The sequence below is a fragment of the Doryrhamphus excisus genome, linkage group LG16, assembly GCF_037039965.1.
Source record: "Doryrhamphus excisus strain RoL-2023G ecotype Guam linkage group LG16, RoL_Dexc_Guam_v1.1, whole genome shotgun sequence".
NCBI lineage: Eukaryota > Metazoa > Chordata > Actinopteri > Syngnathiformes > Syngnathidae > Doryrhamphus > Doryrhamphus excisus.
The window spans coordinates 7,237,300-7,265,257 of record NC_136372.1 but is presented as its reverse complement, the minus strand read 5'-3'; the positions used below and the strand labels follow the sequence as shown (position 1 = coordinate 7,265,257).

The 27,958-nt window shown below is 41.1% G+C and overlaps 1 long non-coding RNA gene across 1 annotated transcript in view; it reads left to right on the top strand.

Annotated features, from left to right (window-relative positions):
* The window catches only part of LOC131103114 (uncharacterized), a 54,581-nt gene extending 26,900 nt beyond the window's left edge, over nucleotides 1-27,681 (top strand). Inside the window, exon 4 of the long non-coding RNA XR_013629976.1 lies at nucleotides 27,609-27,681. This is a non-coding gene — a long non-coding RNA (uncharacterized LOC131103114). The remainder of the gene's footprint in view (nucleotides 1-27,608) is intronic.
* Nucleotides 27,682-27,958: the final 277 nt, after the last annotated feature.

Genomic DNA, 27,958 nt, shown 5'->3' with positions numbered 1-27,958 from the left:
GATGTGAACCTGGATTTGGAGGGGGGGGCTAGAGACGGGTGAGGATCAGGTGCAAATCCTGCATAATCATTCCGCCTCAGCCAATAGCCTATGGCCATGTAAGGATGCCATGGTGGGAAAGAAAGGAGTGACACTTTACAGTATCTGTGTAAGTGTACCTAATTTTGTGGCCAATGCATTGTGTGATGTGTGTGTGTCTCACACACACACCTTTGCGGATGCAGTGAGCGTATGTGACAGCACACACACACACACACACACACACACACAGCAGAGAGCTCTTAATCTAACACTTTGGAGCAGGAGAATTAAAAACAGTGGCAGCGCTCACACTTTTCCATCTTCCTGTGGAAAGTGACTTATCACCTTCACAGTGTGTGTGCGTATGTGTGAACACACACACACATACTCCGCTTTGGCCTTTTTTTTGTTCCACAGACTGAAAATGACAAACTGCTGAAAATGCAACAAATGAATGATATAGGGAACATAATCTTAAAAAAAAAGATTTATGTGGACTGATAGAGAATTTGGAGTGTTTTGTATTTTGGTGTTGTTCATCAGTTAATGCTCAAAGACCAGGTAAGACACAGACCAGTCAGACTAGAGAGGACAGATCTAGTCTGAGAGCCTGGTGCAAGATTCAATCTATTTATTGAGCATGAACTGATGAAATTCACAACTCTGTCATACTGCTCTGTGGCCGTATGCCATCATTACTTCATGACACAACACTGTGGTAGTATGATTTATTAACATGTATGCACAGTCGTAGCCAAAAAATATTGTCATCCCCAATGTTATTGGCCATAGCTGTGTAACTTAGGCTGGTTTGGTTGTATTCCATACAGGTATGGCCAACAATAATAATAATAATAATACATTTTATTTGTACAGAGCTGTTCAAAATACTCAAAGATGCTTTACAGAAAAAATTGAGTTGAATAAAAGCAAGTAAACAGAGTAAAATACACATAAAAATACAACATTCATTTGTTTATACACAGCTAAAACATGGGTAAAAGCGGGGCACAGCAGTCAGGTATAAAAAGTTAGACATTAAAAACAAATTTAAACAGGTGGCTTTTTAGTTGTTTTTTGAAACCGGGAAGGTCGGGGCAAACACGGAGCGAATGGGGCAAAGAATTCCAGAAGTCTTACTGGGGAGTGCCAGGAGGTTGGATCCTGAGGAGCGAAGGGGACGCCGGGGATTGTGTGGATGGAGCAGGTCTGTGAGATATGGGGGGGTCAGATTGTGGGGGGGCTTTATTGGCATCTTTGGCGATACAGTATGTGTGTGAGCCTTTTTACTTTGCCTCTGTGCACAATTCCAAGTCATTTGTTTTATTCCCCAATCACGCAAGGTGGCAGTTATTGTTAATAACTGGTGGGAGGAGTGTCCACTTTGATCACTTCGAAGCGCTGAACTTAGAATTCTTGTCGCAGATCAACAATACCGTGCTGGAGGTACTTGCTCATGAACAATCTAGACTTTAGGTGTCAAGTATGCTCAAGTACACTCGAACAGGCCAATCAGAATACTCCAATATCATTTCTATAGTACTTGCATCTTCCAGGGGACCTATTTGTGAAGTATCATGGAATTATGAGATGCTCTGTTCAGTGTCGTAATGAGTGAAAAAAATGATGTGTGACCACAAAAGCGCAGCCGTTAGTGTTGCTGGTTTCTATTTACCAAAATGTAATGTAGATTAGGGAAGAGGATGGTCTGGTGATTCATGCTGAGTAGCATCCTCACATGAGCAGAGTACAAAAAGCCCAATGGCCTCTGAACAGAGTGCCTGCCAGCCATATTTTACATTCTCAAGTCTCGGGAGCTACAGGCGGCAACACACAGCGAGCAGGGAATGTTCTTCTTATGAATATTAATGCGTGCTGGGGGAGAGGGAGGGAGGGAGAATCGTCAGCCTCCTCCAAATCCTTCGCAGATAAAACTGAGAGATGATTACACGCTCGCTTTTTCACAGGGCTCTCCTCCCAAAATCTCATTTCCCCCAAGCGCATGCATTTTAATGGGGATCCTCATCCAGATGTGAATGGGGGTAAAAAAAAAAAATCCCAGTGGATCTTTAATGCGTCACAGTTTTTATGCCAGCCAAAAAAAAAAAAACAGGGGCCTTGTCATGGCTTTTGTCTTTGTAATGCGCCGTATGTATCACTGTCATTTAAAGGCAGCGTGGGACAATGGAGGGCAGCCAGAGATGGATGACATGGAGCGTCAAAACGGGAATCCAAATGTGGATGATGGACGAGGTCAGCACTCAAAGACCCCCATGGGGGGAAAAGAATTAGACGTGTGCCAGACATGAAAATATAAAACGACTTTATATAGAGAAGTAGTGGCCACATTTCATGCTTCCCCCCCCCCAACATTTACATCCAAATGAAGTTAAGACGTTACACTGCCAGATTACTCCTCCTGATAGGTGACACACTTCCAATGATGTTTATCACCACCATGGTGACCCCCAAGTGCACGGGGGACTGTTTAATTACATTCTCTGAGCGTGAGGGCGTCAATAATCCAGGCTACACTATCGTTCTTGTCGTCATTTCAATCAATAACTTGAAGACAACTGCTGTCTGACTCTGGGGGTCATGAGACAGGCACAATGGACTTTTCTTTTGTCAGTCTTCTTGCATGAAAAGTCAAATGGAATCCCTTCTAAAAAAAAAAAAAAAAATACATACAAAATAATGGAAATATAAATATTTTTTTAAAGGGACGTGCTGCTTAAACTGAGTGACATGTCAACATTCTTTCACTGCCAGTCAAGTGTAAAAAAACAACAAAAAAGACACATGCACATTTGCATCATTTGATATTAAACTTCCAAATGTGATTCAAGTTTGTTTTTCCTGAAAAGCGACCAAAAGGCAACACTTTAAATATTAGCAATGGTGATAGTACTAATGTTGCTGGTCCACCAACATTTAAGACCAATATTGACTAAAAACACAACCAATGTCTGCACCGTGTATGATTCACATAAACAGCAGCCAATATTTGTGAGTAAAAAGATGGATGGTTAGTACTGTGTACTGCACAGCATGTGATTCACATATACAGTACGGATGATGTTCTTGTGTTTCAAGTACATGGGCCAGACGTGTAGTTCCTTCAGCACCTCCTCTTTTTGCATTCTTCTTACAGGATGAAATAAAAAGTAACGCTGGTTCAGCACGTCGATCAATAGTTGGTAGGTGTAAAGCAGGAGGCCCTCCACAATGAGAATGTGAGCCTCTTCCTGATGGTCGGACTTTGGGAGAATCTCCCTATGTAGGTACAGCCTAATAATGATTCACCCATCGACTTTCACAACGGTGCATGAAAAGTGACTAAAATTACCAAAAGACGCCCGATAACTGAGCATCTATAGCATACTAGAGCTGACTATAAGTGACTATAAAAACGGCCAGTGACTGTACTTACATATATGTATACACAAAAAAACGAATGACTCAGCTGTGAATGATTGACACATATACCTTTCAATGAGGATTACCAATGCCTAGTATGTGTTATGGGTAACATGACACTAATACATCGTAATAGAAGCATTAGCAAATGACATTCTCCTGACAAGCCAATGAAGCATCCAATGATGACTTTTTTCCTTGAAAGACATAAGATGACTAATGCCTCAAAAGGATTATGAAAGACCTTGAACAAACTCCATTACCTTGCTTTGTCTGGCAAGCATGCTTTTTCCAAAGTATTGCCACAAGTGAACAAAAATAGGACTCTATGACTATTACTATTACTATATTACTATTATTGGGTATGTTAAATACTAAATAGTGGTTTTATAGTAGCTTCGCTATTTGCACTGACCATTTAGGGTCAAAGCAGTTTGATTATTAAACATTAAATTGGATGTGGCAGCCACTCTAAACCCACATCAAACAGGCTGCAGGATGAACCAACGATGAACCTGTTCATAATGGAGGAGGGGAAGCAGTGTTCTAATATGGAGGACAGAGCAGATCCCCCCTACTTCAGTCCATTGCACATAAATGGCCAAAATGTTGGCCGAAGCTTCTGCAAACATTTGCCCGTGCCCCGTCCGACCCCTTCTCCTCGCAGAACACACTCAAGCGAGTGGAGTGTCGCCGTGCGTCTCGCTCTGCTCCTCCTTTCACATGTAAATGAGGCTCTAATCTGCGCCGCTCTAATAGACAACCATGGCAACCGAGGCAGGCCTAATGAGGCAAGAGGTGCAGGTTAAAATGTGGCCCGCATGCAACCACCACTCAAGCAATCAACAGTTTAAATGGCTGTACTCGGGCAAACACACACACACACACACACACACATCAGTAAACTTGTGCTGCATGTCATATACAATGAGAGAAAAATTAAAGGGCATATTAAAATCTACAGCCTTTGAAGATATTTATGTTCATGTCATTGAAAAGGCAATCCATTGAAATGAAGCATGAAATGAACCACAGTGCAGTAAAAGGCAGCAAGAGGTCTTTGGTCGCCATTAAGTGTGTTGTTTTAGCAATGCTACAGTCAACCTACATCATTACTCTGCTTTTATTGGAATTACATCTACAATAAAGAAGAAAATAACTGGTATATTATTTTAAAACTAAAATGAAAACATGGAAAGGTATGCATAAGAACACACATGTAATGACGGTAAAGCATATAAGAATTGACAGGAACAGTGACTAAAAAAAGTAACCACTGACTAACCGAAAGACCACCAAATGACAGATGTAGAAGAATCCGAAAATATTTTACTCAAATTACAAAACTCTTAATCTGAACCCGAAACCCAACCCCAATCTGAACTCTACCCCCAATCTAACCAAAACACCAACCCTAACCCCAAAACATACATTACCTAATCCCACTGTATTTCTAATCCCTCACCAGAACCCAAACCCTAAATGTACTGACCCTAACGCCAAACCTAAACATATCCTTAACCAAACCCAACATTAGCCCTCATTGAAAAGCTAACCTAACCACAATGACAGTCCTGTATATAATGACCGACAGTGACTAAGGCTATGTCCATACAAGCATGGATATTTTCATAGACGCACATTCGTTGAAAAAAAAATCTTCATCCACACCGCAGCCATGGACGAAAGGCAATTTTATCATCATTTCCATAGATGGAAATGAAAATACGTGTGCATTTACAGCAGAATAGACATGTGGTTATGTAGAACAAAACAGACATATACTGTATAACAAATGGATGCTTTCAATGCAGCTGAGTCAATGACCATGTCACTGCCATGCGAACCTTCTTATGCCATTCTTCCAAAATAACACGAGTATGCAAATGTCATTAAACCATTATATTATACTTATTTCATGTGTAAAAAATGGCACTTAATTGTTACGTCGACTGTCTGCAACAAGCCAAAAACAGTCTTTGCCTCAGTCGAAAAGCTCAGTTTGCATGTAAGATGAAAGGAGGAGCCGGAGTGTGTTGCTGAGCAGATGCAGTTGACACACTCTTGCAACACCTCTCATTGTAATTATTGCGTGTGTACGCTGACACACCGCTAACGCCTGCACAAGGGGTCTGTTGCTACACCGGGCTAATTAGCAATTAACAGTCATATAGCTATGAAAACACTATCCACTGGGATTCACCAAAGGTGCACGAGTGGGCGTTCAAGTCGGTAAATAAGGAGCAGGAAGAGAACCTTGAACAAAGGGGGGGGGAGTAGGGTTAGGCCAGGTTAGGGTTAGAGGTTAGGGTTAGGGTTAGGGTGGGGGTTAGGGTTAGGGTAGGGGATTAGGGGTTAAGGGTTAGGGTTAGGGTTAGGGTTAGGGGGTTAGGGTTAGAGGTGCACGAGTGGGCGTTCAAGTCGGTAAATAAGGAGCAGGAAGAGAACCTTGAACAAGGGGGGGGGTGGGCATCAATAGGAAGAATGGGTTTTAACACTGTGACTTGCCTTTGGTGCACTTTTATTCTGGCCCTACGGCCCAACACAATTAACACTATCTGCCATCTAGTCCACTGCATGTGTGTGTGTGTCTATGTGTATATAGCACAAGCAGCTTTATTCATTCAGTCATTTTCTCTTGGGCGAGAGGTGGGGTACACCCTGGACTGGTCGCCAGGTTAGGGTTAGGGTTAGGGTAAGGGTAGGGGGTTAAGGGTTAGGGTTAGGGTTAGAGGGTTAGGGTTAGAGGTGCACGAGTGGGCGTTCAAGTCGGTAAATAAGGAGCAGGAATAGAACCTTGAACAAGGAGGGGCGGGGGGTTAGGCATCAATAGGAAGAATGGGTTTTAACACTGTGACTTGCCTTTGGTGCACTTTTATTCTGGCCCTACGGCCCAACACAATTAACACTATCTGCCATCTCATCCACTGCATGCGTGTATGTGTGTGTATGTGTATACAGCACAAGCAGCTTTATTCATTCAGTCATTTTCTACCGCTTCTCCTCATGAGTGTCGCAGGGCAGCAGGAGCCTATTCCAGCTGTCTTCCAGCGAGAGGCGGGGTACACCCTGGACTGGTTGGCAGGTTCGGGTTCGGGTTAGGGTTAGGGTTAGGGTTAGGGTTAGGGGGTTAGGGTTAGAGGTTAGGGTTAGAGGTTAGGGTTAGAGGTTAGGGTTAGAGGTTAGGGTGGGGTTAGGGTTAGGGTAGGGGTTTAGGGTTTGGGGTTAGGGAGTATGCAGATGTCATTAAACCGTAATTCATTCATTCATTCATTCATTCATTTTCTACCGCTTTTTCCTCACGAGGGTCGCGGGGGGTGCTGGAGCCTATCCCAGCTGTCTTCGGGCAAGAGGCGGGGTACACCCTGGACTGGTTGCCGGGTTAGGGTTAGAGGTTAGGGTGGGGGTTAGGGGTTAGGGGTTAGGGTTAGGGTGGGGGTTAGGGTAGGTGGTTAGGGTTAGTTAGGGTTAGGGTCAGGGGCTAGGGTTAGGGGTTAGGGTTAGGGTGGGATTAGGGATAGGGTAGGGGGTTAGGGTTTGGGGTTAGGGTGTATGAAAATGTCATTAAACCATTATTCATTCATTCATTTTCTACCGCTTTTTTCTCACGAGGGTCGCGGGGGGTGCTGGAGCCTATCCCAGCTGTCGTCGGGCGAGAGGCGGGGTACACCCTGGACTGGTCGCCAGGTTAGGGCAGGGTTAAAGGTTAGGGTTAGGGTGGGGGTTAGGGGTTAGGGTGTTAGGGTTAGGGTAGGGGGTTAGGGTAGGGGGTTAGGGGGTTAGGGAGTATGCAAATGTCATTAAACCATTATATTATACTTATTTCATGTGTAAAAAATGGCACTTAATTGTTACGTCGATTGTCTGCAACAAGCCAAAAACAGTCTTTGCCTCAGTCGAAAAGCTCAGTTTGCATGTAAGATGAAAGGAGGAGCCGGAGTGCGTTGCTGAGCAGATGCAGTTGACACACTCTTGCAACACCTCTCATTGTAATTATTGCGTGTGTACGCTGACACACCGCTAACGCCTGCACAAGGGGTCTGTTGCTACACCGGGCTAATTAGCAATTAACAGTCATATAGCTATGAAAACACTATCCACTGGGATTCACCAAAGGTGCACGAGTGGGCGTTCAAGTCGGTAAATAAGGAGCAGGAAAAGAACCTTGAACAAGGGGGGGGGGGGATAGGCATCAATAGGAAGAATGGGTTTTAACACTGTGACTTGCCTTTGGTGCACTTTTATTCTGGCCCTACAGCCCAACACAATTAGCTTTATTCATTCAGTCATTTTCTACCGCTTCTCCTCATGAGTGTCGCAGGGCAGCAGGAGCCTATCCAGCCTATTGTCTGGTACACCCTGGACTGGTCGCTAGCCAATCACAGGGCACATATAGACAAACAACCATTCACACTCACATTCATACCTATGGACAATTTGGAGTCGCCAATTAACCTAGCATGTTTTTGGAATGTGGGAGGAAACCGGAGTACCCGGAGATAATCCGCAAACTCCCCACAGAGATGGCCGAGGGTGCAATTGAACTCAGGTCTCCTAGCTGTGTGGCCTGCGCGCTAACCACTCATCCGCTGTGCAGCCCTACAAGCAGCTTTAATGTGTTAATAATTCAAACAAATGTGCTCTTCCAACACAAAATGAGTGTCTTTACCACCGTGCTGCATCATTATTTCTGCCCTTAATTAATTGCACTGCATAAGTTAATTCCTTAGCAAATGTAAAATAAACAGCCCAGATTGAGACATTAGTGCAGCACACACACACACTAATGTGTACATTTTTTTTTACTGTCTAATCACTCAAATGCAAATCAATTACATTTGGACTTGTATCATTAAATCAATTCCACACACACACACACAGTAATGACATGAAACAATACAGCAGTAAAAAGGCGCAAAGGCGTTAATTCATCGCCGCTGTTGTCCTGTGGATAAAATATGACTGCATAATCACATGACCGCCTGGAATGTGAACCAGGCGGAAAAATGCAGAACCTGCTAAAGTCAAAACAATGTTAGATAACATCAGGAGGTCCAAAAAAAAGTGAGGCGTATAAAAAAAAGAAAAAAAATGATGGGGGAGGATTTATCTCTCTCTGTGGAATGGGAAGTATTCCACACCTTTTTGTGGCAGCTCGCAAATGTTTTCAGGAACTGTTTATTATAAGACCCCTAAACCTGTCTTTAAAAGGTCTTTTTCTTACTTAATCAGTCTTATTTTGCACCCTTTTCAATGCAAAAATCTGTGCAAATCTTCTCCTCTTTCATGCAGAAATCAGTATGATGTGTGCAAAGAAGGATTGAGCGCTGTCGCTGCTAAGCTCCTTGTCCCTGTCCCAGGTGTGGGAATAAGCACGTAGGTGGAAGATGATGGCAGGCGACCGGAAGCTTATCTTTACCAGGCATCATGCTCGTATTTAGTAGTCAATGTATTTACATGCACGTGTCACACTGTAGGGTGGGTGTTGCAGTAGAATTAGTGCACAAAAAAGGAGCTGCATGGGATTGTGACATGCATGAACTGTGTATGGGATGCGAGCGCTATTCATAGAGCGTGCTGAAAGCTGCTTGGCCTATGTCTGGGAGTTTGGAGGAGGGAAAGACAAAGGAGGGGAATTCACCTGTGAAAAGGAAGGAGGGATGATGTTGAAGCAAAGAGATAATTAGAGAAACGTGTCAAACACTTGTGGTTTCATGTGATTGTGGGTGACAGCAACATAGAGGCGGCATAGACGCGGGGAGCATGCTATTAAAAAGGCAGAAACAAGATGGAGTGAGACAGGAACACAGGGAAATGAATAGCTAACTACAGCAAACATGTCACATACATGAAGCAGCCTGGCAGGGAACATGTGCAGCATTTTGCGTTGTCCGCACAACACAGAACGTGTCAGGAAAAAGGACGCCATGCTTAATGTCATTTTAACTGCATTCTCAGTCAGTCATTGTCTACTGCTTATCCTCACGAGGGGCGGGGTACACACTGGACTGGTCACCAGCCAATCACAGGGCACATATAGACAAACAACCATTCACACTCACATTCATACCTATGGACAAATAACCTAGCATGTTTTTGGAATGTGGGAGGAAACCGGAGTACCCGGAGAAAACCCACGCATGCACAGAGAGACCATGCAAACTCCACACAGAAATGACCAAGGGTGGAATTGAACTTGGGTCTCCTAGCTGTGTGGCCTGCGCGCTAACCACTCATCCCAACTGCATTCTTTTATATTAAAATTAAACTAGAATGTAATTAATCACCTTAAAAAATCAGTTTATTTTTAACAAAGGGGAACAAAAATGTTTGCGAGGCCCCAAATTTGGTCATAAACGTCCGCCATACATCACAAACGGAACAAAAGGAAGTCATGCTCTTAAGTTCTTCCACTAACATCATTTTTCAGTGGCCATTATCGGATGTGGAACCTCAAAGGTTACACTTGCTAGAACATTTAGGTCATACAAAGTCTAAACTGTGTTTCAATTGCTGCCGCGTCAACGTCAGCTTGCGTTGAATATTCAAATTAATTCATGATTAATTTCCAGCATGATAATGTTTGCCTATAGGACAAGCAGTGCACATAAGTGAAATAACTTGATTTATGACTAATCAATGTACTTCCTTTCAAGTACTAGTACACACAGAGATGTGTTTCCTGTGACACTCGCTCGGACCGGATGCTAGCATTTTATTTTCAAAGACGAGCCAAACAACCATTACTTGTTCCTAAAGTTACAATATTACTTTATACCTCTACAACTGTACAGTAAGGGATGGGATGGGCAAATTCTGACTAACTAATTTTCACGATGTGGAGGAACGCTATTTACGAAAATGTGTCCTGTTGCTTCACATAGTTCTGAAAACTTTGGAATATCTTGTAAAGGTTATTGCGTTTTTGCAAAAAATATTTTTTTAGTCTATAGTATTTTGGAAAATTGTACCTCAAAAGAACCTACAAGAGAATAGCAGGTGAAAAAATTCTAGAATATTCGTTGAACTTTGCGTTAGTACTGATATAATTCGAGAAGTAAGGGATATGCCTTCACCAATTAAATGAAGACTATGTTTTCTTTTTACCGCTTACTAGGCACGCTCCAATTGATCAGCCACTGATCAATATCGTCCAATTTTTGCAAACACGTGATCGACGCCGATCAACAAAACCGTCAGAGTGCGACGGCAAATGCTACTGTTCATGTAGGGTTGCCAACGTAATGACGCGTCTCGTATTGAGCTTGACACAGGCTACGCCAATCCATGCTAGCTTATTTAATCACTCCCTTATCACCTATTCCCGTTCGACTAGTCTTGCATTTTTGTTTACATACTTTGCTTACCTGTCACTGCTAGCTAGCTAAAGTTATACAACTAACACCATTTCAGATTGTCATCAGAAACCAGACGTACCACTGTACCTTATATTTCCATATTCCCAGCACTATTGAATGCACCATAAAGCGTCATATTCTCTACCCAGTCAAGAGAGACTCTTAAATGTCAGCTTTGCTAAGAGCAAATTCCTTGTATTCCATTCAAGAGGTGAGTAGAGCCAGCAGGGTTGCCATTTGAAAATGGTTGCGCCCACTTTTAGCCTGTCCTGGCTGCATTCCTTCAAAATAAAACAAAGCCGCTGCTGTTCACCACATTGTCCTTGACATTGCAACAGATAGCTACAGGTTGGCCTTGATTGCCACTTCCTTAATCTGTTCTTTCACGGAGCACTCTTGGTCCTCGTCCAGTTGCAACTTGAAAAAAAACATGACAATGCTCTTATTGTCAGTGATAATTCACTTCATCGCTAACATGTTTCATTGACTTTCAAGAGGAAACGCGGGAATAGAGGATTGAAGAGTGTGGTCATGAAAAGACCACTCTTGGAAGGGTTTTTAAGGGTACTATGAGTGTTTATTAGGGGAAACTTGACACAGTTATTAGTCCTTCACCGCGTACATACCAGCACCGATGTTGACATATTTCTCTTATCACTTTATGGAAAGACCTTGCAGAAATAATGGGCTTTTCAAAATGGTATCATGGTCGGAAAGGTGTGGAAGTCAGGTGGTGTAAGGTGAAGGAAGGCAGCCCCCAGCTATTTGTGAAGAGAAGTGTACTATTGTTCCTGTCTCAGTTTTACATAATACCTAATATACGTATGATCAATTCTAATGTACGTATTGCTACTATTGATAGCCATTTTCATCGTCATGGTAAGCTCTGGTGAATGCATGACAGTACTTTTGCTGGACAATACCTGGTGCATGTCTCTAAAATCGTTTTAATCTAAGGATTTGTTGCCGATTATCGATCCAGGAGGCTTCTACCATAGTATCGGTTTATCATTCACAACCCTAGTAAAGATGTGCAAATCCAAGTCAAGTCATATACTTGCATTTTGAGTCCTTACAAGTCAATAGTACTGTTTATTAATTCATTCATTTTCTATCGCTTATCCTCACGAGGGTTATCACTCCCTCACTTGACCGTGGTTGTTCGAAAACGAATGAATCAATGATTCCTGTTTCGTGGTTGACGAAAGGCATTACAGCCATTATTTTTAATCACAGATTAATCTGATTAGTTTTTCAATTAATTATTTTTTTAAATTTCTGCCTCTTTATTTAGAAATAAATTTAGACTTACGCAGTCTGTTACAGTTTTTCTCGATTGTTTAAACACATCTGAAAGGATGCCTCATATTCTCAGAACTCTACGCACAAATCAAAAAAATCACTCACACATTTCTGAAAACCCCTCAATTCTCTTGCAAAATGAAACGTTACATCCAAAACAGTCTTCATTCTTCTGAAAATGGTGTTTTGTCTCCAGATGATGCACACAAGCCACTATATGAACAAACATTTATATGAACCAGTTGAACACTGATGTGCTCAGTGTAAAACACTGTGATTACATCATATTCATCATGACTCGGGCCTTTTTGTGTTCAGTGTGACACAAAATATTTTAGAATTGTTTTTTGGTATTTTTTTGACTCAGAACACAAAATTACACAGAAATATACATATATTTTTATTTTTCACAGAAAAACAATGTACAAAGTGTTCATCACAGCCAACACAAAGTTCCACATACAGTGGTCTGCATCTAAATGTATACAGCTTCAGTTCAAGAAATAATAATAATCATAAACAAAAAATCCATCAATAACAAAGCAAAAGACTATGCTGCATCACGTCTTCTGTTTGGGTCAGGCCACAGCATCTCATCTACATCACATGCAAGGTTTTCTATGGCCAAGCAGCGGGGAAATATCGCCTAGCATGGCGAATCCAGCCATGGAAAGCATCTGCTGGAATCTCTCCACGTGCATCTTCCATAGCTTGGAGAAGGGGATTGTGTGTTTGTGGATTTCTGACCCTTTGCCCAGCCTCCCTCATTGTTAGACCGCTAATTGTAAAAATGTGTGACAGGTGTTTACCCATGTGATGAGTCAGTGTGAATAATAGGAATATTAATTTGACTGTTTTGAGTGGCATTGTGTTCTTTGTGAAAACAAGAAGTTTACTTCATGAAAATTGTGCCAAAACTCAGAGAATTGTGTGTAGTGTTTTGAAAAAAGTGTGTTGTAGATCTGCAGTCTGAGTTTAAAGCAGGAATTGTGCTTATAGTTTAGCAGACTTGGTTCATGGAGTTGGTGCATTGGTTATATGTTGTGGTCATTGTGTCTCAGGCATCACAAATTGTGTGCAAACAATCGAGAAAAACTGTAATCTAAGGATTTGTTGCCGATTATTGATCCAGGAGGCTTCTACCGTAGCATCGCTTTATCATTCACAACCCTAGTAAAGATGTACAAATCCAAGTCAAGTCATATACTTGCATTTTGAGTCCTTACAAGTCAATAGTACTGTTTATTCATTCATTCATTTTCTATCGCTTATCCTCACGAGGGTTATCACTCCCTCACTCGACCGTGGTTGTTCAAAAATGAATGAATCAATGATTCCTGTTTTGTGGTTGACGAAAGCCATTCCAGCCATTATTTTTAATCACCGATTAATCTGATTAGTTTTTCAATTAAGTAATTTTTTAAATTTCTGCCTCTTTATTTAGAAATAGATTTAGACTTACGCAGTCTGTTAAAATCATGTTAAATAACAAAATTCTAAATTAATTCATTCATTCATTTTCTAACGCTTATCCTCACAAGGGTCAGGGGGTGCTGGAGCCTATCCCAGCTGTCTTTGGACGAGAGGCGGGGTACACCCTGGACTGGTGGCCAGCCAATCACAGGGCACATATAGACAAACAACCATTCACACTCACATTCATACCTATGGACAATTTGGAGTCGCCAATTAACCTAGCATGTTTTTGGAATGTGGGAGGAAACCGGAGTACCCGGAGAAAACCCACGCATGCACGGGGAGAACATGCAAACTCCGCGCAGAGATGGCCGAGGGTGGTAGTACTGTTTACTGTTCACCAAATGAGATGCAATTTTTATGGAACATCCAGCTTACCATTAGGAGGATATGCTGGAGCCTATCCCAGCTGACTTCAAGCGAGAGGTGGGGTACACCCTGGATTGTATATTCATTTTACTTAGTAACTTTATGTGTGTTCATGTGAATGCGAATGCATTTCCACCACTCCCCAACGCCGTGGCACTCGCAGAAATGTACTAAGTCACACCTTTGTTTGTTGTTAAACCTGATTGGACGGCAGATTATGTGGGGAAATATGTTGTCTGGCTGGGAATGACATAATAACAATCATGTTAGAATACTTGGAATGGGGACCCAATGAAAATTATTTTCAAGTCATCATAGACTTTACAGTTAGAGTCAAGTCTTTGATAATACAGTCAAATAACTGGCAACACAAGTGAGTACTAAGTGTTGTCTTTCTTACAGTCAAATATGGTGTTGCTAGGCGTAATGGTCTGAGGCTGCACGAGTGCTGCCGACACTGGGGAGCTTTGGTTCATGGTTGGGACATAAATTCCAACATGTGCAGTGAAACCGCAAAACCTCATTTGGGAACAAAACACTTTTCCAACATAAGGAGTCCAAACACACATCCAATTCCATGCCCATGAGTACTAAGCCAACGCCAGATAAGTGTTTACAGCTTGTACAGCAGCATATACTATATACAGAGTACTTGTACACTGACTACTCTAAGTTGCAGCATCCCTTATTTCCTTCCTACTCCCTCTATCCTCTCTCCTTGACCCAGACGCCTTTTCCCAGTCTCGGTTCCTTCTTGCCAGAATCCTGTGTCGGGGAAGAATGCACACACTGAGCCACAATTAACATTTCATCGCTACTGCACACACACACACACACACACACCTATGTATGCAGGGTGCTTATACATATTCCTGAAGGGCAAATATTTGCAGAGGAAAATACTGCCTTGGAGCGACTCAGAGAGAGCAAGGAGCTGTTTTTACTGTAAAGAGACTGTTACAGGATAGCAGTAATATTGGCTGATGGGTAAATTAAACAAGGAATCTCAGTACAGACACGCGATAGGTGAAGGGAGGGGGCTGTAGTGACAGGTGGGGTGCAATATTTCTTACGGCAATAAAGCACAGATCCATCCAAAAAAAAAAGATGAAGCTTGTATAAGACCACCACAAAGGAAGAAGAGGAGAAAACTGCACGCCTCCATTTCCCCAAAGAACATCTCTCCCTCCCTGCTGCGGCTGCTGCACCCCCAGCTGGGGGCACACACACATCCGCACATATTACACAGACACATGCATTGCACACATCCAGCCCAGCTGTCTGGATGGGGGAGGGGTACATGCAGGGAGACCGCGAGGGATGATGATGATGGAGGGATGGAGCATAAAAAGGAGGAAGAGAAAGGGAAAAATGAGGAGGAATATTGGGAGGAAATCACGTTCACACGCATACACACACACAGTATCAGGAGCTCTTAGTAGCATTTTTTACAATACAATGTGGCTTGGCAAGGTTTGTGTTGGACAAAGCTAGAAAAGCGTCTCGCACTCGCACATGCAGCCACCTGACTCAGCAGCATGCCCTCCATCACTATTCATCACACACATGCACATTCCGACAAGTACCCCTGCAGAGGGGTAATTGGGAAGTCAAAAACATAACATACACAAGGCCATATGTGAAAACACTGACAATGCCCCCCCGCCCCTCTACACACACCAATAACACCCAAGGATTCCCTGTCCCTGTCAATAATTAACATATTTTCAGGACTATAAGTCGCTCCGGAATATAAGTCGCACAATGCAAAAAAATGACTAATTAGGTAGAAAAAAACATACATAAGTCGCATTTTTTGCGGGGACTTAATATTATTACATTACATCCTCTTGGAAGGCAAATTCTAACAATAAAAGAATAGAGAACAGGCTGAATAGGTGTAAGATATGCTAACATAACGGTACAGCTACACTAAAAATAAACATAAACAGAAAAGGTGTCCAGTGTTTATGTAACATAAACTGTTTTTTCATTTTTAAGTCACAGGAACAGCCAACTTGTGAAAAAAGTGCAACTTATAGTCCAGAAAATACTATACATGTGTAAAGTATGTCTTTTTTGAAATACTTTAAACATATATTTTGAACAAAATATATAGAATATAAGTTGTGACCTTACCATTTCATCCATCCATTTTTCCCTATCCTTGTATTAAGGTCGCTGGGGTATGCTGGAGCCTATCCCAGCTGTCTTTGGGCGACAGGGGTACACCCTAAACTGGTCGCCAGCCAATCACAGGGCACATATAGACAACCATTCACACTCACATTCATACCTATGGACAAGTGGTTCAAAGTATTTCAAAAAAGATACAAATGAACATATGCATTTTTACATTCCATATACCTAAAATATAAATACCTAAAAAAAATACAATTTTTAAAATGAAAACAATGTAAAATAAAAACTATTATCAGGACCCGCTACACACAATTGCACAGAAAGCTTTCTAGATCTTCCAGACTTTGCACCTATTCAGGCTGTATTTCTTTGGATTTTGTGCTTCAAGCAAAAATTGCACAAAGTACGAGATGAAAAAAAGGACTTCTCCTGTTTCAGTGCATTTGACAATATAAATAATAATAAACCAAACATAAAACACACTAAGGAATGTATTGCACAAAAATATTGCACAGAAAGTACAGTGCTTGTACAATTTTCTTGCATGTTTACTATAAACACAACCTTTCTCTTATTGCACACACACATACACACCAACCAGCGACAACATTTGGTACACTTTCATAATACACAGTACATACAGTAAGTACATGCAGTGGTGTAAAAGTGTTTGCCCCCTTCCTTCTACTGATTTCTTTGTTTGCATGTTTGTCACACTGAAATATTAATCAGCTGAACACAAAATGCAGTTTTTACATGAAACATTATTATTATTTGTCATTATTATTATTATTATTCCCCAACCTACATGGCGTGGTGTGTGGAAAAAGTAATAGCCCCCTAAACCTAATAACTGGTTGGGCCTTCCTTAGCAGCAACAACTGCCATCAAGCGTTTGTAATAACTTGCAATGAGTCTCTTACAGCACTGTGGAGGAATTTTGGCCCCACTCATCTTTGCAGAATTGTTGTCATTCAGTCACAGGACTTTGACTAGGCCACTCCTAAGTCTACATTCAGGGGTCCGGGTAAGACTTCCTGGTGTGTTTTGGATCACTGTCTTGCTGCAGAACCCAAGTTGTTTTTTTTGGTAGACTGCAAAATTAATGGTTCCACTTATCACCAGACCATTACACTACCACCACTATATTTTTCTCCATTAATAATATAAGGTTTTATTTAAAAATTGCATTTTGTGTTTAAATATGAAAGTCTAAAACGTTTGTGTGACAAATCAGGAAGGGGGCAAGCCCTCTTTCACACCATTCTATACGCCTTCTCAGAAACGCTAATGTTGATTTTTAGAGATGTATGGCTATATGAGAATGTACAGCGTAGACAGCTGGAGCCATCAAACCATTCCTCCATATGGAGCTCAGCTACATGCTGCTGAGAATCAGACGTCACGTACACCCACTGCCTTATAAGGCAATTATCTATAGCTCCCTTCCTCCCCCCTCTTCCTCTCTCTCTCTCTTTCACTATCTCCCTTTTGGCAGTGGGGGGAGGGATGAGTGGTTTCAATTATGAGTAACAAAGACCAAATTAGGCACCTGGCAATTTCAATATGGCCTCTTTGTCTGCGTCAAGTAGATAGGATGTGCTTTAGGCGGCGAGGAAATGTCATTCTATGTAGGCGTCTCACATACTCACTAGACACATCATTAGGTACACCTGCACCATTCAGTACAATGCTGTCCTGATAACACAGTGGCTATGGGCTTGTCTATGTATGGATACATGGGGGGGGGGGGTTATGGTGATATATAGTTAAACGTCTTCTGGTATGGTGAGTTCAAGATACGGTTAACTACAGTGTTCTTATGGTTTCACGTGCTGTAGTTCAGTCCACTATCATTGTTAAATAGGGTGTTTATTTGAATGAAATAGTGTTGCTACAATTAAATATCATATTCTTATGGTTACATCATTATCATTAAATAAGACGCTTTTATAGTCAAATATACTGTTTTTACGAATAATTATAATATTTTAGGATTGCATCTAGTGCTCTAATGGTTTAAACTTAATCTTTTAGGTTCAATATAGTGTCCAGTATTTAAATGTAGTGTTGTCATTTTGTTATTGTGGTGAAATGTTGTATTTCCATGATTAAATGTAGTGTTCTATTGGTTACATATGGTGTTTTTATAATGATATGTAGTGGTTTAATGGTTAAATATAGTGTTTTTATAATGAAATATAGTGTTTTATGCTTAAATGTGTGTTCTATTGGTTAAATATGGTGTTTCCATAATGAAATATAGTGTTTTTATAGTTAAATGTGTGTTCTATTGGGTAAATATGTCATTTTAATGGTTAAATGTAGTGTTCTATCAGTTAAATATAGTGTTTTTATAATGAAATGTAGTGTTTTTTATGGTTAAGTGTGTATTCTATTGGTTAAATGTAGTGTTCTATCAGTTAAATATTGTGTTTTTGTAATAAAATTGTGTTTTTATGGTTAAATGTGTGTTCCATTGTTTAAATATAGTGTTTTATGGTTAAATGTGTGTTCCATTGTTTATATATAGTGTTTTTATGGTTAAATGTGTGTTCCATTAGTTAAATATGGTGTTTTATAATAAAATGTAGTGTTTTCATGGTTAAATGTGTGCTCCATTGGTTAAATGTGGTGTTTTTATAAATAATAAATATAGTGTTTTCATGTTTAAATGTGTTCTATTGGTTAAATATGTTATTTTGATGGTTAAACGTACTGTTCTATCAGTTAAATATAGTGTTTTTATAATGAAATGTAGTGTTTTTATGGTTAAATGTGTATTCTATTGGTTAAATGTAGTGTTCTATCAATTAAATATGGTGTTTTTATAATAAAATAGTGTTGTTATGGTTAAATGTAGTGTTCCATTGGTTAAATATGGTGTTTTTATAATGACATTTAGTGTTTTCATGTTTAAATGTGTGTTCTATTGGTTACATATGTTATTTTAATGGTTAAATGTAGTGTTTTTATGGTTAAATGCATGTTCCATTGGTTAAATATAGAGGTTTTTTTGTCAAATGTAGTGTTGTATTGTTTAAATGTGTGTTGTATTGGTTAAATATGGTGTTTTATGATTAAATGTAGTGTCAGTTAAATACAGTGTTTAATTGTTAAATGTGATAAAAGTACTGTAACTTAGCATAAAACAAGACATGTAAACATGAGAAACATGATGAAAACTCTTTGCATGATTTAAAACAGCGGCAACCAAGAAATCAAACACTGCACACCACAGTCCACAAAGGCTCAGCAGCAGGCCGTCATTGATCCGTGCACGGCAGCGCTGAGACCCATTGACTAGTTTGAGATCAATAGTTGCTGATGACTGAAGAAGCTAGCCTGCTTTAGTTGGACTTTTCACATAAAAACACCCAACATTCCAAACGCTGCCTGTGTTGTCTACAGCCGCAACGCCAAGGCATGCATATTGACTAATGAGGGATGGCAGGTTGCAGCTGCACTGTGGCGCCCCGAGGCCTTTGCACTTCTTTGCCAAGCAACTGCACTGCAACATTTCTTTCCTTTCACGGGGTCTTGCAGAAACGCATTTAAGGAAGCGACCGCCGTGTCCTTTGTTTCAAGGCAGAAACATCACCCCCGTCATGCAGCGTGGACTCCAGCCCCTTTTCCATGTCCATATTTGGTGTGCAGACCATTGCGGAAGAAAAAAAAAGGTCGTCCTCTAATCCACTGAGCTGCTGGGGAAAAAGGTGCTGACGTTGCCCTTTTTCCAAATCGACTACCTCCGCCTAATCCGGCTGGCTGCAAGTCTGGGGGCATAATCCTGGATTAGGAGGTCCTCCCACAGAGCGGCCTATATGGGGGCCCCCCTCTGTCATATAGCAAGCGGTGCCCTAAGGCGCTATGTTATTCATACGGTGAGGGAGCAAGAACCCATCCAAGAACAGGCAAGCGGTGTCTGATTAGTGTTGAATTGCATTGGAGTGCGTCTTGTCGCCCTGGGGGGGGTGTGCAGACACATAATGGTAAAGAGGGATAATGCTGCATACTGTATCACACACTTTTTTATTGGACGGCTCCGCATATCCTTTTTTAATTGCTGCTTTGTTGCAAATGGCAATTCTTCAAGTCTTAATGGGAGCCTTCACGTGCTGGATGTGTGTTCTTCTACTGTAAAACGACCACCAAGCAGTTGGCTTCTCTTCAAGTGAAGACAACACTAACATTAAGTCTACTACTACAGATGGTACTACTACTACTACTTTAAGTCATTAAAACACAATATCTAAGCAGGGAAGCACTATTTGTAAACATGGAAAAACACTAATTTACCCACTTCTATTCAACAATGAAAACACCAAATGTAACCATAAAACTGAATATTCAAGCATAACAGAATAATTACACTTAAAAACACAACATTTAACCATAAAACACCATATTTAATAATGAAAACATCAAATTTATCCATAAAACAGAGGATTCAACCAGCATACAGTGAAGAAAATAAGTATTTGAACACCCTGCTATTTTGCTATTTCTCCCACTTAGAAATCATGGAGGGGTCTGAAATTTTCATCGTAGGTGCATGTCCACTGTGAGAGAGATAAACTAAAAAGAAAAATCCAGAAATCACAATGCATGATTTTTTAACAATTTATTTGTGTGATACAGCTGCAAATAAGTATTTGAACACCTGTGTATCATCTAGAATTCTGACCCTGAAAGACCTGTTAGTCTGCCCATTAGAAGTCCACCTGCACTCCATGTATCATCCTGAATCAGATGCACCTGTTTGAGGTCGTTAGCTGCATAAAGACACCTGTCCACCCCATACAATCAGTAAGACTTTAACTTGTAACATGGCGAAGACCAAAGAGCTGTCCAAAGACACCAGAGACAAAATTGTACACCTCCACAAGGCTGGAAAGGGCTACGGAGCAATTACCAAGCAGCTTGGTGAAAAAAGGTCCACTGTTGGAGCTATCATTAGAAAATGGAAGAAGCTAAACATGACGGTCAATCTCAATCGGAGTGGAGCCCCATGCAAGATATCACCTCGTGGGGTCTCAATGATTCTAAGAAAGGTGAGGAATCAGCCCAGAACTACACGACAGGACTTGGTCAATGACCTGAAAAGAGCTGGGACCACCGTTTCCAAGGTTACTGTAGGTAATACACTAAGACGTCATGATGTGAAATCATGCATGGCACGAAAGGTTCCCCTGCTTAAACCAGCACATGTCAAGGCCCGTCTTAAGTTTGCATATGACCATTTGGATGATACAGAGGAGTCATGGGAGAAAGTTTTATGGTCAGATGAGACCAAAATAGAACTTTTTGGTCATAATTCCAATAAGCGTGTTTGGAGGAAGAAGAATGAAGAGTACAATCCGAAGAACACCATCCCTACTGTGAAGCATGGGGGTGGTAGCATCATGCTTTGGGGGTGTTTTTCTGCACATGGGACAGGACGAGTGCACTGCATTAAAGAGAGGATGACTGGGGCCGTGTATTGTGAGATTTTGGGGAACAACCTCCTTCCCTCTGTCAGAGCATTGAAGATGGGTCGTGGCTGGGTCTTCCAACACGACAACGACCCGAAGCACACAGCCAGGAAAACCAAGGAGTGGCTCCGTAAGAAGCATATCAAGGTTCTAGCATGGCCCAGCCAGTCTCCAGACCTGAACCCAATCGAAAATCTTTGGAGGGAGCTCAAACTCCGTGTTTCTCAGCGACAGCCCAGAAACCTGACTGATCTAGAGAAGATCTGTGTGGAGGAGTGGGCCAAGATCCCTCCTGCAGTGTGTGCAAACCTGGTGAAAAACTACAGGAAACGTTTGACCTCTGTAATAGCAAACAAAGGCTACTGTACCAAATATTAACATTCATTTTCTCAGGTGTTCAAATACTTATTAGCAGCTGTATCACACAAATAAATTGTTAAAAAATCATGCATTGTGATTTCTGGATTTTTCTTTTTAGTTTATCTCTCTCACAGTGGACATGCACCTACGATGAAAATTTCAGACCCCTCCATGATTTCTAAGTGGGAGAAATAGCAAAATAGCAGGGTGTTCAAATACTTATTTTCTTCACTGTATTTAACCATAAAAACACATTGAACCAGAAAATATAGTATATTTAACTCCTAAAAACACATTCCACCACGACACCCCAATATTTTCCCATTTTATACTTCCTTATTGTAATTCTACAATGTATTCAACAACTAAAACACCAAATTTAACCATAAAACACCATATTTAATAATGAAAACATCAAATTCATCCAAAAAAATGAGGATTCAACCAGCATATTTAACCATAAAAACACATTGAACCAGAAAATATAGTATATTTAACTCCTAAAAACACAATATTCCACCATGATAACCCTATATTTTCCCGTTTTATGCTTCCTTATTGTAATTCTACAATGTATTAAACAACGAAAACATCAAATTTAACCATAAAACAATATTTAACTACAATAACAGCACATTTAAACCTAAAAATAATCAACTCAACACCATATTTAACCACAAAAACACACAGAACCATATTCCAGAATGAAAACATCCAATTTAAGATTAATATTCCACCATGATAACCCGATATTTTCCCATTTTATGCCTCCATATTGTAATTCTATAATGTATTCAACAACGAAAACGCCAAATTTAACCATAAAACGATATTTAACCACAATAACAGCACATTTAAACCTAAAAATAATAATTTAACACCATATTTAACCACAAAAACACCACAAAACTATATATTCCAGAATGAAAACATCAAATTTAAGATTAATATTTCATCTATTTCATAATATATTTATAACACCATATTTAACCATTTACCCATGACAGTATACTTAACCCCTAGAAAACACAATATTCAATATGGTTATTATATTGTTTTGTGGTTCAGAAATAAAATATTCAACAATAAAAACACCAAATCTAGCCATAAAACAGAACATTTAACCCCAGAAATGTATTGTTTACCACATAAAAAGCTACCATAAGCCGCCATATTAAGGTCCATTATACCATTAAAGTACTGCGAATCATGTAAATACTGCATTTTTCCATTCAGTTCACCATTTCTGTTATTTAGAAATAAAATATTATATGAAAACAGTATGTGGTTGACATTGATGAATCTCTCTCACAGGCACACACACACACACACACACACGTTTATTTACCTGCCTGTCCGCATGCCTGCGGGGACTCAAACTTGCGTCAGAGCTGATCTCCCAGAGCGGCCCAACGCAGCCCAGCAGGGAGGTTTTAAATGTACACACAATGTGTGGACACATCACGGCAACATCACCATGACTCACAACCTCCACCTTTCAGCGTCCTCACATACACATGAAAACATGAGCATAGACGAGAGAACCCCCCCGCCCCCCTCCATGCTGTCTGAAGCGTTCTTTACATGATGGCGGCCGTATGAAGGCGTTGGGAGGCATGCCATGACCTCACGCTGCTTGAGTGGGCGATTCCAGGCCATTAAAAGGTGCTTATGCTTAGTCATTACTGCTCATTATGGACTGTCTCCAGCTCCATTATAGTCCATGTGTACACATTCAACACTATTTTATATGGGTGGGTGTAAGTTCCTGTTATCAAAATAATAATATAATAATAATATAATAATATTCATTCATTTTCTACCGCTTTTTCCTCACAAGGGTCGCAGGGGTGCTGGAGCCTATCCCAGCTGTCTTCGAGCGAGAGGCGGGGTACACCCTGGACTGGTCGCCAGCCAATCACAGGGCACATATAGACAAACAACCATTCACACTCACATTCATACCTATGGACAATTTGGAGTCGCCAATTAACCTAGCATGTTTTTGGAATGTGGGAGGAAACCGGAGTACCCGGAGAAAACCCACGCATGCACGGGGAAAACATGCAAACTCCACACAGAGATGGCCTAGGGTGGAATCGAACCCTGGTCTCCTCGCTGTGAGGTCTGTGCGCTAACCACTCAACCGCCGTGCAGCCCAAAAATCTAAATGAGCTGTCAAATCGATATGACGCAAACACCTACAGTTATTGGTTGGGTCCTCAACAAATCACAAAATAGGAAAAATACCTATCACTGTTCAAAGTGATGATGTGGGTGTGAATATTATTTTTCATAAAAACACAAACGATAATAAGTCGTTTCATGGATGATAACAAATATTCACATTTGAGACGCTGAAATCAGAGGATATTGAGTGAGTGTGAATGGCTGTTTGTCTATATGTGCCCTGTGATTGGCCGGTGACCAGTCCAAGGTGTACCCTACCTACCTCTCTGCTGGGATAGGCTCCAGCATGCCCGCAACCCCAGTGAGGATAATAGGTATAGAAAATGAATGAATGAATTACCAAAATAGTTGTCGATTAAACGGGTAGATCATGCAAACTCCACACAGAGATGGCCGAGGGTGGAATCAAACCCTGGTCCTCCTAGCTGTGAGGTCTGCACACTAACCACTCGACCGCCGTGCCGTCGGGGTGTGTAAGTTCATGTTATCAAAATAATAATAACACCCTAACATCTTATGTGGGCCAGCTAAGATGTCCTCCAAATAAAAAAAGGTGAAATGAATGCATAAAAAGATACTTCCATTTGTGCCCCCCCACCCTCATTTTCATTTCCCATCAATGATGACGTAGCGCCGCATCCTCACAGCCAAAGCTTTGAATAGAAACTATTGTCGTGAATGCAGAGCGCTAATGTGTCTCCCGTCAGAGAAGCAAATGCAAGGCCGACAGTGAAGGGTATGGCGTATGGCCCTGGGAGATCAATTTACAGACGAATAAGAGCTCACAGGCATAAGGTATGAGTATCATACAGTGGTTAACTTCTTTTTACACCTACGACAGTTAACAATGAAAGCAGGCAAGGAGGTCAGAGACTTGCCTAATAAGTAGTGGCACCTTATTCATTTACATTCATATCGTCGCTTGTCCTGCATTGCTCCTCAGAGAGGCTATCAATCGTGTGTGGGGGGGGGGGATAATGGGTTGTAATTGCATGCATCGCAAGCAAGGAAAAGGGGTTTGGGTGGTGGAGTGGGGCGAGGGGGGGGGGTCTTAGCTCAATAGCACAATAATAATCACACATACAGTAGACAATTGCTTATGATGGATCAAGTCCCCCAGGGGCCGTGTCTGGGTACATGCTAAAGTCATTTTCCCCTTCGGAAGACATTAGAGTCACATCATGCATGGATTAGCATGAGTCATACAAAGATAGGTTGAAAGAGGGAGGCTCACTCGGGAGCAAACGGATTCATTCACGCATGTTGGATGAACAATGAACAATATTTGGGTGCAGATTTTTGACATGTTTTACTTTTAATTTACTAGGTTGCACGGCGGTCGAGTGGTTAGCGTGCAGACCTCACAGCTATGAGACCAGGGTTCAATTCCACCCTCGGCCATCTCTGTGTGGAGTTTGCATGTTCTCCCCGTGCATGCGTGGGTTTTCTCCGGGTACTCCGGTTTCCCCCCACATTCCAAAAACATGCTAGGTTAATTAGCGACTCCAAATTGTCCATAGGTATGAATGTGAGTGTGAATGGTTGTTTGTCTATATGTGCCCTGTGATTGGCTGGCAACCAGTCCAGGGTGTACCCCGCCTCTAACCTGAAGACAACTGGGATAGGCTCCAGCACCCCCGCGACCCTTGTGAGGAAAAGCGGTAGAAAATGAATGAATTTAATAGGTTCTTAATTACTTCCTGTCACCCCCCCATCCCCCCCCACATAGCCCCACATACTTTAGTGAAAAAGATGATACCACATTGTACATTTGTACTTTTTTTAATGAATCCCAAGAAAAGGCTGATTCTGGTGACGAGTGATGTCATACAGCAACCCTGTACATTCAGTAAATAGAGGCAAATGTTCATTTAAACGCACGCACCCAAGTTTGATTACCTCCTTTTGCGTATCCCTAAATGGTTCCATCCAATGTAGCTGGATTGTTGAAAAAGGTTACATGCTGCAAATGCAAAAATATGACCAAAAATAATAATAATAATACTCCTTGAAAGTTTCAAGGAAGTGAATCTGGCATCTTGTATAGCTGGCAACCTGGAAAGCCTTGAAAATGAATAAGGTTCTTTCTTCTAAACAGGCAATATTGGCAAAACCACTATTTGGGCTTCTTACAAACACTTATGGATCTATAGAGCAGCTTTAGCGTGTTGCTAGGGAAGACTGATAGATTGAATTCTGAATCAGTTATGGATTATGATGTGGAACCCATTTTACATGTGATGACAAAAACAAAACAGACATCTGTAAGCTTTGGTTCAGCGCCATTTAAAAGTCCGTCTCCATGGTGACTGCTGTCATTAAAGAGGCGGAGTTGAGGGGGCCGGGCTTCTACGCCTTACTCATTACCACATGTTTGAGCGGTCACTCCGGTTTACACACTTAAACACACACACACTTAAACACACACACAGAAAGAGTTTCATTCAGTTAAGAGTGAAGTAAACATCAATTGTGTGACTTTATAGTCATAAGAACATTGATGGATGTGTGCAAAATTTTGCAGCCACTAAATTTAGAGGGAAAATGCACGAGTTTGTGAGAACCAGGTAGCTCTTTATTTGACAGCGGCCAATCACGAGCTACGTATGAGTCAGGGTTTCATCTTATAAACAACACAATATAGAAACAGAGGACTCTGGGCCTAAAGCCCAGGGGGAGGCTGACATCATTGCAGCACCCCAATTAACGTGCTGCTCAGATGCAATTACTAAAAAAATCATTAAAATCATATTAGGGCATGTTTGTATACTATGTTAAGTTGCTGTGTGAATTTATTGTTGATAGTAAAGTGTAGACTGTATGTTGTTATACTGTACATATGACCTCCTGACAGGCTTGTTGTGAGTGCATCGATTGCTTGTGATTGGTGTCTGCCAAAGAGCTACCGTTTATTTAAATTAGTAGTAGTTCTGAAGTAAAGGAGAGGTCACAAAATTAGAATTTAGTTGTGTAAGCTGCTTCCATTCTGAACTCCTGTTTCCATCAATTGTGCCATTGTGTTTCTAGCAGAGCAAAACAAACTGAATGAAGAGCGCCCCTGCTGGTTGCAGCCATATAGTGCAGTACTCCATTTTGCATCAATTGATTCAACGCACAAATTCCACACAATCAGCAGAAATGTTGTCAAACAGGATGTCCTACGTTGTTATTCATCTCAAGATAAAAAAATGTCTGTTTTTAATCTCCAAACCACAGCCTGGACCCGTCTTATCTTTAAAATGACCATGAAGGGGGCGGGGGGTGTACACATGAGATGCCCTTGTACTCTGACAGATATGGAGTACTTGTCCAAGGCCGGTAAGGATAGACATAATACACATTTGCTGATTTTTGGTTGTCCCCCCCCCCCCCCCAAGGCAACACAACTCATTCACCCCAAGTCAGTAATAACGGATAAATATGTCATAACACAGGTAAACTTTTACATTTTATGTCTTTATGCATCAATTAATGTTTTTTTCCTACTTTCCGGCAGTACCTGAAGGCACCAGTCACCGTGAGACACGGAAGTGAAACCTCGACATGACTTTGATACCATGACTCCCGATTCCATCTGTTCATGGATCATCTCACATTATCATTCAATAGTGGTGAGTACCTACTGTATACATTTGATTATTTGAAGGCTTTTTAATAATAATTTTTAATAATGTTCGAATGTCCGCTTGGGCATCTCTGTGTGGCGTTTGCTTGTTCTCCCCGTGCATGCGTGGGTTTTCTCCGGGTACTCCGGTTTCCTCCCACATTCCAAAAACATGCTAGGTTAATTGGTGACTCCAAATTGTCCATAGGTATGAATGTGAGTGTGAATGGTTGTTTGTCTAT